Source organism: Antechinus flavipes, chromosome 1 (genome assembly GCF_016432865.1).
Source record: "Antechinus flavipes isolate AdamAnt ecotype Samford, QLD, Australia chromosome 1, AdamAnt_v2, whole genome shotgun sequence".
Classification (NCBI taxonomy): Eukaryota; Metazoa; Chordata; class Mammalia; order Dasyuromorphia; family Dasyuridae; genus Antechinus; species Antechinus flavipes.
Genome location: NC_067398.1, coordinates 188,718,147 through 188,732,711, shown reverse-complemented (window position 1 = coordinate 188,732,711; position 14,565 = coordinate 188,718,147).

The window sequence follows — 14,565 nt, the reverse complement described above, 5'->3', positions numbered from 1 at the left end:
AGAAAGGAGTGAAAGAGTAGAAAGTGTCAGAAGTACCTGAATGATATAAAATGAGAAAGAAAGAAGAAGAGGGAGCTAATGGGAATTTTTTTCCCCTGAAAAATATGAGGCAAGGTTTTCAGATGGGAGAGGGTGTGAAGGGTGTGTCATGGGAGGTTTGATAAAGAAAATATTTAGATAGTGAGATGATAAGGATATAATGATCTTCCTCAAAGGAAGAAAGGTTATGGAGTGATGGAGGAAGGATGGAAATAGAAGTGTCAGTGGAGAGCAAGGAGATTTCCAATTATTCTACTCCAAGTTAAGTGAAGAGAAGAGTAATGGAAGGTGCAGTCAGTACCAAAAAAAAAAATGGCCATAGAGGCTGTGACATTGGAGAAAAGCAAGGTTTTAGTACAACCTACTAGAAGGTAAGAGTGGGAGAAGAAAAGATTTATTGTCTTTGGAACAGACATTCCAGAGTATACAAAGAAAGGTCTTTACAGATATAGGTTGAAACTTTGAGGTGGATGGGAACAAGGAATCAGCTGGTAGGAGGTGTGCAATGGGGTTGGATGATGATTTACAGGAGTCGAAAATCACTGGAATATAAAGTATGACTAAGTGTGAGAATGTTAATTGTGAAAGGACAATACCACTCCTCTGCTCTTAAATGACAGGCTCAGCAGGAGATGGGAGGCTTGAAGAAGAAGGTTTGGTGTTTCTTTTTTTCATATCTCATTTGTGAGATTGGGTTTACAGCAGGAGGTGAAAAATGCCTCTGTTGGTATAAATGGAAGTGACTGCTTTGGGGCAGATGGAAGATTCCTTGTTTAGCAATTTTTCCTCAGAGGACATGCTACATCCAGCAGGAGATAGTAAGCTTAGGGCACTTCTATGCAATCTATGATCAGCAGGAAACGAAGGGAAGACATCAGAATTAAGAGAGGTTGGGAAAGACTTTTTGTAGAAGGTCAGATTTTTAGATGCCTCAGAAAAAAGCTAGGGAAGCCATTTAATTTAATGTCTTTTTTCCCCTCAAAACTTATGTACACTTGGCTTTGTTAGGCATAAAGAATGTATGGGTGGATTCTGGAACACTGAACTTGAATAAACAGCCTGAGAGTACTGTGAATTTATGAGTAGCAGGGATGGGGAAAGTTAATGGTGAAATACTGAGATATAAATCATTTTGTTATCTTACAAGAAATTTATAATAAAATGTTGCCATTTAGTCCCAATCACACAGAGACATGTAAAAGAATGAAGTCTTCATATTTTTTAAAGGGCTATTGATTTGATCTTTATTTTTATTTTTTATTAAAGCTTTTAAATTTTCAAAAGATATGCCTTGATAATTTTTCAACATTAACCTTTGCAAAACCCTGTTACAATTCTGTTCTCCTACTCCTCACCCTTTCAGATAGCAAGTAATCCAATATATGTTAAACATGGTAAAAATATATGTTAAGTCCAATATATGCATACATATTTATGCATCTATATTACCGCATAAGAAAAATCAAATCAAAAAGGAAAAAAATGAGAAAGAAAATAAAATACTAGTAAACAACAACAAAAAGAGTGAGAATGCTATGTTGTGATCCACATTCAGTTCCCACAATCCTCACTCTGGGTGTAGATGACTCACTTCATCAAAAGGTCATTGGAACTGGCCTGAATCATCTCATTGTTGAGAAGTGCTACATCCATCAGAATTGATCATCATATAATCTTGCTATTGCCATGTACTATGACTCCTGGTTCTGCTCATTTCTCCTAGCATCAGTTCATGTTAGTCTCTCCAGGTCTCTATGAAATCTTCCTGCCAATCATTTGTCATAGAATAATAATATTCCATAATATTCATATACCATAACTTATTTAGCCATTCTCCAACTGATGGATAGTCACTCAGTTTCCAATTTCTTTCTCTTTTTCCTGAGGCAATAGGAGTTAAGTGACTTGCCCAGGGTCACACAGTCAGTTTCTAATTTCTTGCCACTACAAAAAGGGCTACCACAAATATTTTTAATATATATTAATATTGATATCTATCTATCTACATTTATACATACACATATACATATATATACACACACAGATGGATATATGTATTCTTTTTCCATCTCTTTCCCTGTCTTAAGATGAGCCATTCAATAAACATCCTTTATGTGTTAAGAATTGGAAGTGAAAAGAAAGGTAAAAGAGAGTCTCTGACTTTAAGGAGGCCACAATCTAAAACAAGCAAATAAATATGTGCAAACAGCTATCTACAAGAACAATAAGGTGAGGGGGAAAAGGAAGGCACTGAAATTAAAAGGGCTTAGGAAAAGCTTCCTGTAGAAGATAAGACTTAGGGTGGGACTTGAAGGAAGTCAGGGAAAGCAGGAAGAAGAAGAGCTATTCTATCGTCGGGGATAGTCAGTGAAAATGCCCAGAGTAAGCAGATAGAGTTGTTTGTTTGAAGACTATCAAGAGGGACAGTTCCACTGATTTGAAGAGTGTGTGATAGGTATAAGGTATAAGAAGCCTGGAAAAAGTGGAAGTGTATGTGTGTTGGAGGAAAGAAGGTTATGAAGGGCTTTGAATGCCAAAAGAAGCACTGTGTATTTGACCCTGGAGATGATAGGGAGCAAGTGAAATTCATTTAGTAGGGGAGGACATGGTCAGACTGCAATCTTTAACCTCATTCTTTTTTCTCACTATGACTTTCAATACCTCCACCCCTCATTCTTTTCCCAAGCTATCACAATTGTATTATTTCCCCTTCCCCAACTTTTTGGTGACCCAGCTTGACTCTTATACTTTCCTATTCTTTTGAATTCTTTGCTCCCTTATCTTATCACTGATCTTGCTCTACCAAGGAGGGTAAACTAAGTGTCCAATTAAAATGCTCCCCCCCCCTCCAAGCAATATAAAAACAACTTTGAATCATTACTGTCAACTTGAAAGTCATAGGATATTTGTTCATGCTCACAATATATATGTGAGAAGGTTCTCTCTATCACACATGTCCAGAAACAGGACACATTTTCTAAGCACTTGCCTTGAATGTCCCAAGAGAGAGTCTAAAGGGGTGCTACACTCATTTTCATTTCTTTTATCTTAGTTTATCTGTGTCTGCCAGACTTCTGTAATGTTTCCCCTCCTCTTCTTTTGGACAGAGGATCTTTCCTCACTACATGGATAGAGAGATTTTATTTCATCATGCACTGGTCAGCTTGACTGCAAGGAACAGAGAGAGAAACTGTTCCATTTTGTTCCCTCCATAAGTCTCTTGGTCTGTCCTAGCCTGACTTGCATTCAAGGAAAGGAGAGAAGCTGTACTTCATCAGTTGCCCTTACTGATCTTTTTACCTGAACTTCCTAAATTAGGCAGAGAACTGAGAGAATGCCATAGTGAATAGAATATAAGCTGGATCCAGGAAGATCTGAATCAGATACTAGCTACCTAGGTGACCTTAAGCTCTACTTGTTTCCGTTTCAACAATCTAAAGTACAGACAATAACATTTACCTCCCAGAATAGTTGTGAGGATTAAATGAGATAATATTTATAAAGTGTTTAGTACAATGCCTGGAGCATAGTAAATACTTCATAAATAAATATTGGCTATCTTTATTAATATCTACATAAATTCATTCTTTAGTGATTAACAAACTCTAGTCATAGCTTTCCCATCTCAGTGATTCTGAGTCCTTAGTTGTCACCATTCAATTTCCATTCTCTACCATCCATTGCCCCTTCCCATTATTTGTATTCCTGTACTATTCCTCCTTCCCTTCCCCCAAACATATCTCACTCTAAAACTATCTACTTCTACTATGTTATCTAAGATAATTGTTCCATAGATAACAAACTTGTCTTATTAATCTTTTCATTTCCCAATCTTTCCATTTTCTAGTTATCACAGAGACCTGATTCCCCTCTGATGACAGTTGGGTACTCAAAACTTTTAAAAAAAGTTAAAATTGTTTTAATATCTGTGGAGAAATATTCTTAAAAATGAACAAAAAAACTAATTGATCTTTCTAAAATGTGGATCTGATATTATCCTTCTATTCAATAAGCTCTATTGACTATCACCTTTAAGATCAAATCTAAAATCCTTTGGTTGGCATCCAATGTCTTTTATAATCTGGCCCCCTTTTTCCTTTCCAGGTTTTTTTTTTTTTAAAAACCCATTACTTACCCCTATGTACTTTGGCATCCAGTGATACAGGCTTCCTTGTGAACAAGACACTCTATCTCCCAATTTTAATCATTTCACTGCTTGTTCCACATGCTTTAAATTTTCCTTCTTTATCTCTTCTTGATTTCCTTTAAGTTCTGCCTAAAATCTCACTTTTTGGTGGGATCTTTTTAATGCTGGTATCATTTTTCTGTTGATCATTTCCAATTTATCTTGTATGTATTTTGTTTTATAATTAGTTGTTTGCATGCTCTCTCCATAGATTATAAATTCCTTAAGAAAAGGGAATGTCTTTTGTTTTTCTTTGTATTCCCAAACACTTATACTTAAAATATTACTTGACTGTAATACATTACTTATTCATAGCTATCTTTTATAGTCTTCTTTCTTTAAGTCTTAGAAAGGTGACACGTAGGACCCTTATATGAAGAATTCAGGGCTTGTTCAATATTAGGAAAACTATCAGCATAATTCACTATATAGCAATGAAAAATCTAGTAGAAATTATATGATTTTCTTAATAGATGCAGACAAATCTTTTGACAAAATACAACATTCATTTCTATTAAGAACACTAGAGAGCACAGAAATAAATGAAGCTTTTCTTAAAATGATAAAAAGTGTCTATCTAAACTTTGAAGTACCATTACATACCTCTCAGGTTGATTAAGATGACAGGAAAAGATAATGATAAATGTTGTAGGGGATGTGGGAAAAACTGGGACACAATATATTATTGATGGAGTTGTGAACTGATCCAACCATTATGGAGAACAATTTGGAATTATGCCCAAAGGGCTATCAAATTGTGTATACCCTTTGATCCAGCAGTGTCTCTGCTATATCTATATTTCTAAAAGATCATAAAATATGTGCAAAAATGTTTGTAGCATCCCTTTTGTAGTGGGAAGGAACTAGAAACTGAGTGGATCCCTGTCAGCTGGAGAATGGCTAAATAAATTATGGTATATGAATGTTATGGAATATTATTGTTCTATAAGAAAAGATCAACAGGATGATTTCAGAGACTCCTGCAGAGACTTACATGAACTTATGCTAAGTGAACTTTGTACACAGCAACAAGATTATGTAGTGATCAACTGTGATGCACTTGATTCTTTTCAACAATGAGGTGATTCAGGCCAGTTCTAACAAATTTGCGATGAAGAAAGCCATGTGCATCCAGAAAGAGGACCATGGATACTGAATGTGGATCATAACATAGTATTTTCACATTTTTAAAAATTGTTGTTTGCTTGCTTTTTTTTTCTTCACATTTTTTTCTTCTTTGATCTGACTTTTCTTGTGCAGCATGATAAATGTAGAAATAGTTTTAGAAGAACTACACATGTTTAATCTATATTGGATTACTTGCTTTCTAGGGGAGGAGGATTGGGGTAAGAGAGGGAGAAAAATTTTGAATGCAAAGTTTTGTTAGAGTAACTCTATCTTTGCACATACTTTGAAAATAAAAAAAAGTATTATTTTACAAAAAAAAATATCTGTCTAAAACCACCAGTAAGCATTATTGTAATGGGAATAAGAAGGTTTCCTAATAAGATCAAGAGTGAAGTAAGGATGCCCCAAACCACCACTATTATTCACTATCATACTAAAAATGCTAGTTATAACAATAAGAAAAGAAAAAAACCTGAAGGAATTAGAATAGGCAATGATGGAACAAAATGGTATACTTAGAGAATCCTAGAGAATCAACTTTAAAAAACCCCAACTAGTTGAAATAGTTAACAACTTTAGCCAAATTACAGGATATAAAATAAGCCCATATAAATCATTACCATTTCTGTATATTACCAGCAAAACTAAGTAGGAAAAATAAAAAGAGAAATTCCATTTAAAATAACCATAGGCAATGTAAAGCACTTGGAAGTCTACCTGACACAACAAATTCAGGAACTGTATGAACAACATTACAAAACATTTTTTACACATATAAAGTCAGATCTAAAAATACTAATTGCTCATGGATAAGCAGAACTAATGTAATAAAACAATAATTACTAAATGTTTATCTTATAGAGTTAGAAAAACTAATTAAAAATCATTTGGAAGAGCAAAAGATCAAGAATACCAAAGCAGTAATTATGACTATAATCTAGGAGTGGAAAAGAAATAATGTGCTTGATCAATGGAATAGAATAAGTACACAATATACAGTAATAAATCACCATAATAATCTCATATAAACAAGCCCAAAAATATAGTTTCTGGGGACAAGAACTCACTTTTGACAAAGACTGATGGAAAAATTGGAGATCAGTTTGGCAGAAACTAGCTATAGAACAATATTTCACATCATACACCAAGATAAGGTCAAAAAGGATACCTGATTTAGACATAAAGGGTAATGCCACAAGTAAATTAGAGGAGCAAGGAATAGTTTATCTGAGAGATATAAAGAGAAAGGAAGCATTTATGATCAAACAAGAGATAGAAAGACTTATGGGATATAAAATGGATAATTTTGATAATATTAAATTTAAAAGGTTTTGCATAAACAAAACCGATGCAATGCAACCAAGATTAGAAGGAAAACATATTTGGGAAACATATAGAACAGTGTGGGAAAAGTTTTACTACAACTTTCTTTAATAAAGGCTTCATTCCTCAATTATATAGAGAATTGAGTCAAATTTATAAGAATATAAATCATTGTTGACAAATGGTCAATGGACCATTTTGGATAGTTTTCAGATAGTTTTCAGATAAAGAAATTGGAGATATCTATAAACATATGAAAAAATGCTCTAAGTCACTAGTCATTAGGGAAATGCAAATTAAAACAACTCCAGGATACCACCTCATACCTATCTGATTAGTTTAGATAACAGAAAAGGAAAATGACAAGGTTTGGGGAGGCTATATGGGGAAATAGAACACTAACTCACTGTTATTGGAGTTATAAACCATTCTGGAGAGCAATCTAGAACTAGGCTAAAAAGGTTATAAAGCTGTATACTCTTTGATCTAGCAATAGCACTATTAGGTCTTTATCTCAAAGAGATTTTTTTAAAAAGGAAAAGGATTTGTATGTACAAAAATATTTATAGCAAATGTAGTGGCAAAAAAAAATTGGAAATTAAGGGCATGTCTATCAATTGTAGAATGGCTTAATAAATTGTGGTATACAATTGTAATAGAATACTATTGTGATATTAGAAATGATCAGAGAATGCTTTCAGAAAAACCTGGAAAGATTACATGAACTATTGCAAAGTAAAATGAGCAGCACCAGGAGAATAGTATACATAACAATAGCAATATTGCATGATAATCAACTATGAATGATTGAACTATAATCAGCAATACCATGGTTTAAGACAATTTCAAAGAACTTAGGATAAAACATGCTGTTTACCCCCAGAGAAAGAACCCATGGAGTATGAATGCAAATCAAAGAATAGTATTTTTACTTTTTTTTTTTTGGCAGGGGTCTGTTTTCTCTCATAATATGACTAATATGGAAATACGTTTTGCATGACTGCTCAGGTATAGGCTATATCAAATTGCTTGCTTTCTCAAGAAGGTAGAAATTAAGGAGAGAAGGAAACAATTTGGAGCTCAAAATTTAAAAAAGCTATTAAAAACTTTTTACATGAAATTGAAAAGAAAACACAAAAGGTGCCATCTCTTTCTCAAAGCCTACCTTAATCCCACAGCAATAAATAAAATACAATTCTCCCTTCTTAAATTTTTCTTCTAGCGTATTTTTGATGAAGTTCCCTTTTGTTGTATATCACTTCTGGTATTTTTATTGTACTTACTTGTGCATAAAGATAATGTGAGCTCCTTAAAAGAAGAAATTGTATTTTTCCCCTTCATATGACAAGTGATTTGCACATTATAAAACTTTAAAAAATTGAATGAATCCCTTTTCTACCCTTCCTCCCCCTCACTGAAGCAGATCCCTTATTTTCTCTCCTGGCAGTTGTATTGCCATTGGGGAATACAAAGACTAAACACATTTAGAAATCCTCCAAGAACTGAGAGGAAACCTTTCTAATGTTTGAAACCAGGGAATTATCCTGTATTCATAGGAACTGTTGGAAATCCTTGAGAAATTTTTTTTTTACTAACCTTGTTTTTCTTACTAAAACTCCCAAATAAGATGGAAATTATTTCAGTTTCATGTTTTACTGCCTTTATTACAACATTCATTGTTATTATTATTATTTTTTGCATGGCATTCCAGTAAACCTTGTAGAAAAAGATGGTGTAATATTGACTGTATATAAAAAAAATATTTTAAGCTACTGAGATGTTATGTAAGTGTTGAATAAAATACCCCGAGGAATGAATAAAAAGCTAAGTTGAATAATCTAAGCTAACATTTTTTATTTTGTGAAGAAATGAAAGATTTTATATTTATCTCCTGATTTGCACAATCTCATAAATAGCCAGATAGGATTTTTAAGAGAACAAAAACTCCTTTTTTTTTTTTTTTTGTTCTTTGTTATTATTTTACATGACAGCAGTTCATCTCCATTTTTATTCAATTCTTTTTTCTCTCAATACTCCATTTATACATTAATGTGTATCTTTATTTTGAAGAACATGTGACCATCCTATACCTGAGCTGTCAAGCCTTGAAATCCTTATGGGTAAAGCACTCTTCAATCCCAAATGGAGAATGATCTAGGGTGTCCTGGGACATAGCTGGTCAGATGACAGCAGTTGGGAAATTTCTTCCTGGCTGATACTCTCATGAAAAAGGGAAGAACTAATTTTCATTATGGGTGGTGGTGGGGGGGCAGTTGTATCCTCTACCATAGGTGTTTTTTGTGGTAATTTTTGTGGTTTTTATTTTATGATAATATAGACTACCTTTAGCTTTCCTTTGTTCACCAATAATGATGATTAATTATTATACTTCAGAAAAGATAATCAGAATCTACTCAAATACCACAAAGCAATGCAGTGGCTTCTAGATTTCAAGACAAGAAATCTGAGGAAGTGGACTCTATGCTGGGCCTGAGATTGAGCTCTGGCTCTTCTTTGTTTTATGTGTGACTACTGACAAGGCATATAAATTGTTATGAACCTCAATTTTCTGTAAATGAGAATATTACTTCATAGAATTGCTAGGAAGAAAGTGTTTGTAGGTATTTGAGAACTGAATGTTATTCTGGGTTTTTATATTTTAAAGGGATAAACATCCCTTCTCAGTTCTAAGAAAGATTTGGATTATTGCAATCTTTGAGTCACGAGATAGACTTATGTTATTCCAGGGAATTTGAAAGATGATATGCAGTCTGTTAGAAAGCACAGTGATAAGAAGGAGCTGGCAATTTGGGAGCTTAGTTGCATCTGCAGTAGTGGTGGCTGTCACTTCAGTGCAAACCTGTGTTTTAATCAGCTGAGTTAGAAAGAAGCAGCAAGCAGCAGCTGAAAAGACAATAAAGGAGGTAAAAAGGGAGAGGGAAGAGAAAGAGCGAGACAGAGACACTCAGAGACAGACACAGAGAATGAGAAATAAGGAGGGAACTTTTAGAGAAAGAGAGACAAGATCATGATAGACCATCAATTCCTTGCAGTCATCTTGGAACAAAAAATTTGGACTAAACCTGACAGCTGTAATCATCCCTTGAGGAGAAAAGAAAACTCCAAAAGAATCTATTTTTTCCCATGTTCTCCAACTTATGCTGTTCCAATAACAAACACTATTCTATATTCTTGTTTCTTTTTTTTTTTAAATCTAAGTTGTTTCCTTTATTCTGATTTTGCTTCATAAAAAATCCATTATACACACACACCCACCCACATACATATAAACACCCATATACATACACATAATATATATCTGTATATTTTTCTCTCTATATTTATAAAGCCCACATTGAATAAAGGAGAATGGAAGAAGCCAATTGTTTTAGTCTGCATTTCTTTAATCAATATTGATTTAGTGCATTTTTCATATGACTATAAATGACTTAAATTTCTTCATCAGAAAATTACCTCTGACCATTCATCATTTGGAGAGTTACTTGTATGCTTATAAATTTGACTCAGTTCTCTCCATATTTTAGATATGAGGCATTTTTCAGAAGCACTGACTATAAAAATTGTTTTCCAGCTTTCTACTTTCCTTCTAATCATGGCTGCATTGGCTTTATTTATGTAATATTTTTTTAATTGATGTAATCAAAAATATCCATTTTGCATTTCATAATGTTTTCTATCTCCTATTCAGTCATAAATTCTTCTCTTCTCCATAGATGATCCTTGTTTTCCTAATTTGTTTATGGTATTACACTTTATGTTTAAATCATGTACCCATTTTGACCTTTTCTGGATTTATGATTTGAGATGTTGATCAATGTCTAGCTTCTGCTTTACTATTTTCCAGTTTTCCCAGAAGTTTATAGCAAATAGTGAATTCTTATCCCAGAAGTTGAAATCTTTGTGTTTATCAAGTAGTAGATTATTTTGTATTGTGCCTTGTGTACCTAACCTATTCCACTGATTCACTGCACTATATCTTAGCCATTTGTTCAAGAACTTGGTACTCACACTTATGAATACAGACTCTGAAATTCACAGAGTACACTTTTGAGTGGGAGCCAAGTGTATTCTATTGTGGTTTATTCCTTTACTGGTTTTCTACAATCCTCTCTTAAGTCAGTCCAGTTCAGGAGCTCACCTTTCTTGGAATCAAGAAGGCTAGATTCCAATATCTTCCAGAAGACAAAACTAGCAGAATTCTTTTAGAATTAATAGAGAATCAACTACCTTCCCTATTGAGTACACTGGACCTTTTACTGTTTCAAAAAGTCACAGTAGTAGAGGAGGGTAAAGATCATTTTTTTTTAAATGGGGGAGATTCCCATATCATAGCACATATCCAGACCCAAAGCTAGTCTTTTCACTCTGATTTTCTATTCACTTAAGCTGAGGCAAAGTTGTATTTATAGGATAAGCATTTGATCAATGTCTGTTGGGTTGAAATGAAATGAATCTCTTTTGACCCAGAGATCCCACTGCTAGGTACATATCATAAGAAGAAGGTAAAAGGTTCGGTATACACAAAAAATGTTTGTAGTGACATTTTTTCATAGAAGCAAAAAAAAAGGGAAGCAACATGGATGTTCATTGACTGGATAAGTTAAAAAAAAATTAAGGCACATGAATAAAATAGAATATTACTGGGGCAGGAAAAACAATGAATATAAAAATATAGAGAAACATTGGATTACATATGAATTGATGAAAAGTAAAGTAAGTAGAACTGGGAGAGCAATATGCACAAAAGTTACAATAATGTAAATAGAAAGAACTACTGGAACAAACAATCTTCCCACACCATGCAATTCTAATGATCAAGGTTGGCCTGGGAGAGAAGGGAAATTTTAACTCTCTGCTAGTTTGTAGAGGTGTGGGACTAAAGGGGCATGATGTTGCATTACTCTATCAGACAGTAGAAATGATGACTATTTTGTTTCCTGAAGTGGGTTTTAAAAAAAAATTTCTCTTTGCCTCTTATTCTTTATTATAATGCTTTTCTAGGGAGGGAAAGAGTGAGGAATATATCTTTAAGTGAAGTTATTATAAAAATTTAAGTTATCAAGAAAATATTAAAAATAAATAGAATTATTTGCTCAAAACTATTTATCTAGTCTATGGTAGATTTAATATACTACTGTATACTGTATTAATAGATGCAATATAATGGAACTTTACCTAAATTAGATTCAATCATTGTTTTCTTTTTTCTAAAACAAATCTTATTTTATGATTTATGAAAACAAAATCTGAAGTGAGAAAATTTGTGAGAGAGAATGCTTCTAGCTTAGTAATCCTTACATGGAGTTGAAAGGATCCAATTTTGATATTTCTAACATTCTATGTACATTTGTCAGATAACATTTGTTTATTGATGGAGATCAGTTTCTTCAACACACTTTGTAGGAAGGAAAGAATCATTCTGATGATCTTTAGTTTTCTAAGAAAGTGAATTAGGCACAAAATGCATTTGGAATGTTCTTGGTTAATATAGTTTACATTAATTATCCAAATATCAGATAATTTTTTTCATCTTTAGAATGCTTTTCAGATTCTTTTGTTTATTTGTTTGTTTTCACTTGACAGCTGGGTAACCTCCCTTCTCTATTAATCTCCCTGCTGTGAAAAAGAACACTGATGAACAGAGGCCCTCTTTTGCTGCCTTTACATGTGCAAAACTCTCATTGAATCTTTGACAATTTAAGGTCAGTCTTAGATCCATGCATGTCAGGGCAAAAGGGAACAAGCTTCAGATAAAGTCCAAGTGATATGGAAAGATACATTTAAACTCTCACAGTCAACTATTAACCATTGCTTTTCTTTCAACTTATTAAATTTTATGAAACAAATATTCAAAGTACAGTTTTGAATAGAAAAAATATATTATACTCCAGATAATAAATAGATTTTTTTTGTCTAATGAAGGACCATATCTCTCCTTTACATGGCCATCCACATCTTAATTATGTTTCCTTCTCTAAGAAAGATGTGATTGGCTTGCTGTTAATCACAAAGAAGACCACTTTACTGGGTCCAGAGGGGCTGGAGCACTAGATATTCCTTGTTCTGTACTCAGGCATGATGCTTTATTGGATTTAGAACTAGGAAAACTTGCTTCTAATGGGAGAGGTTAGAGTCCTTTTCTCCTATACTTTGTCTTGTTAAATTCTCTACTCTGGATGATTTTCATTACTGGATCACATTGAATTTCCTCTAAAAGAAGGGATTAAAAAGATACTCAGTATTCAATATGAATCAGGTAATTTATTCCTATATACAAAAGGAATGTTAAACACAGCATTCTCACAAGCACACATTTGTCAAAGACAAATTTAAAATAGGATTCAACAACTTTATAACTATTGTTATAAGGTGATGGTGTCAGGGGGAGAGATGATACTCTTACCTTATTAGATTAGGCATTGTACATTTCCAAACTTTGTATTCTATTTCCAGGGTCAACTGTATCTGTATCTTACACTGTCAATTATTTCTAAATCTGTAGCAAGTAATTGCTATTTTCTCTAGATCCAAGTTCTTCAAATTTTTCTAACTGATAAGGTTGTCATTAAGTATGGATATGTTGAGCTGCTCCTTGGGAAAGGAAACAAAGTAGAAAAAGTAGTCAGAGGCTCAGGTAAAGAATTCTTTTTGTTTGCTGACCACCTATTTAGTCTGACTATTGTATTTTGAGGAGCCCTGTAGAGCTGCTCATTTTACTTCCTGGCTTATTTTTCGATTATCTGCTCCATCTCCACATCACCTTCATGTGTTTCCCATTCCCCTCATCCTATTTTCCAGTTCCCATTTATATTTTATTTTTCCTTACTGGAATATAGGAATAGTTATGTGGTGTAGCAGATCGAGCACTAGTTCTGAAGTAAGAAAGACTTATGATCTCCAATTGTGGAAATATGTATAAAAGAATTGCACATGTTTAACATATATTGGATTACTTGCCATCTAGGGGAGGGGATGGGGGAAAGGGAGGGAAAAATTTTGGAACACAAGATTTTTCAAGGGTGAATGTTAAAAATTATCTATGCATATGTTTTGAAAATAAAACTTTAATTAAAAAATTAGCCACTTATCATTACTAAAATATTTTTATTTTAAAATATAAATAAACATTGTTAGTAATTTCTCAAATATATACTAGATTTAGTTTATTAAATTATATTTGTTTGTACTTAATTTTAAAAATTGATGTTCACACATACAGTGGCGATGGTGGAAAAAGATTACTAAGGACTTACTGCTTGACTTGTTGCAATTAAATATTTATGCTTCTGTAAAAAAAAAAAAATTGACATCATCTCCCCAAGTTCAAATTTGCCTTCAGATACTGACTACCTGGTAATCTCGGGCAAATTATTTAAACCTGTTTGCCTCTATTTCCTCCTGTATAAAATGAATTAGAGAAGGAAATGGCAAAACACTCTAGTATCTTTACCAAGAAAGTCCTAAATGGCGTCACTAAGAGTTGAAAACAGCTAACAACAACCACAAAGTTAGAATGTAATCTCCTTGATGGCTAGAAGTTTCCTGTTTCTTTTCTTTTCTTCTTTTCTTTGTTGTATCCTCAATTATTAGCACAGTGCTTGGAATATATTATACTTATAAATGCTCATTCTATTATCTCTCTCTCTTCTTTTTATCTATCATTTATCTCTATATTCTATCTCTCATATCTCTATTTCTGTATATCTATCTGGCTATGTGTCTTTGTCTATGATCAACATGGAATGTAGTGTTGGACTAGGGGAATGAGTGCCACTCCTCCTCCTCCATCTCTGTGATCATAACAATTTGAGAATTAGAGAAAACTACTTGTCATTCAGAAATCACAGACAAGAAAGCGGAGTGATAAG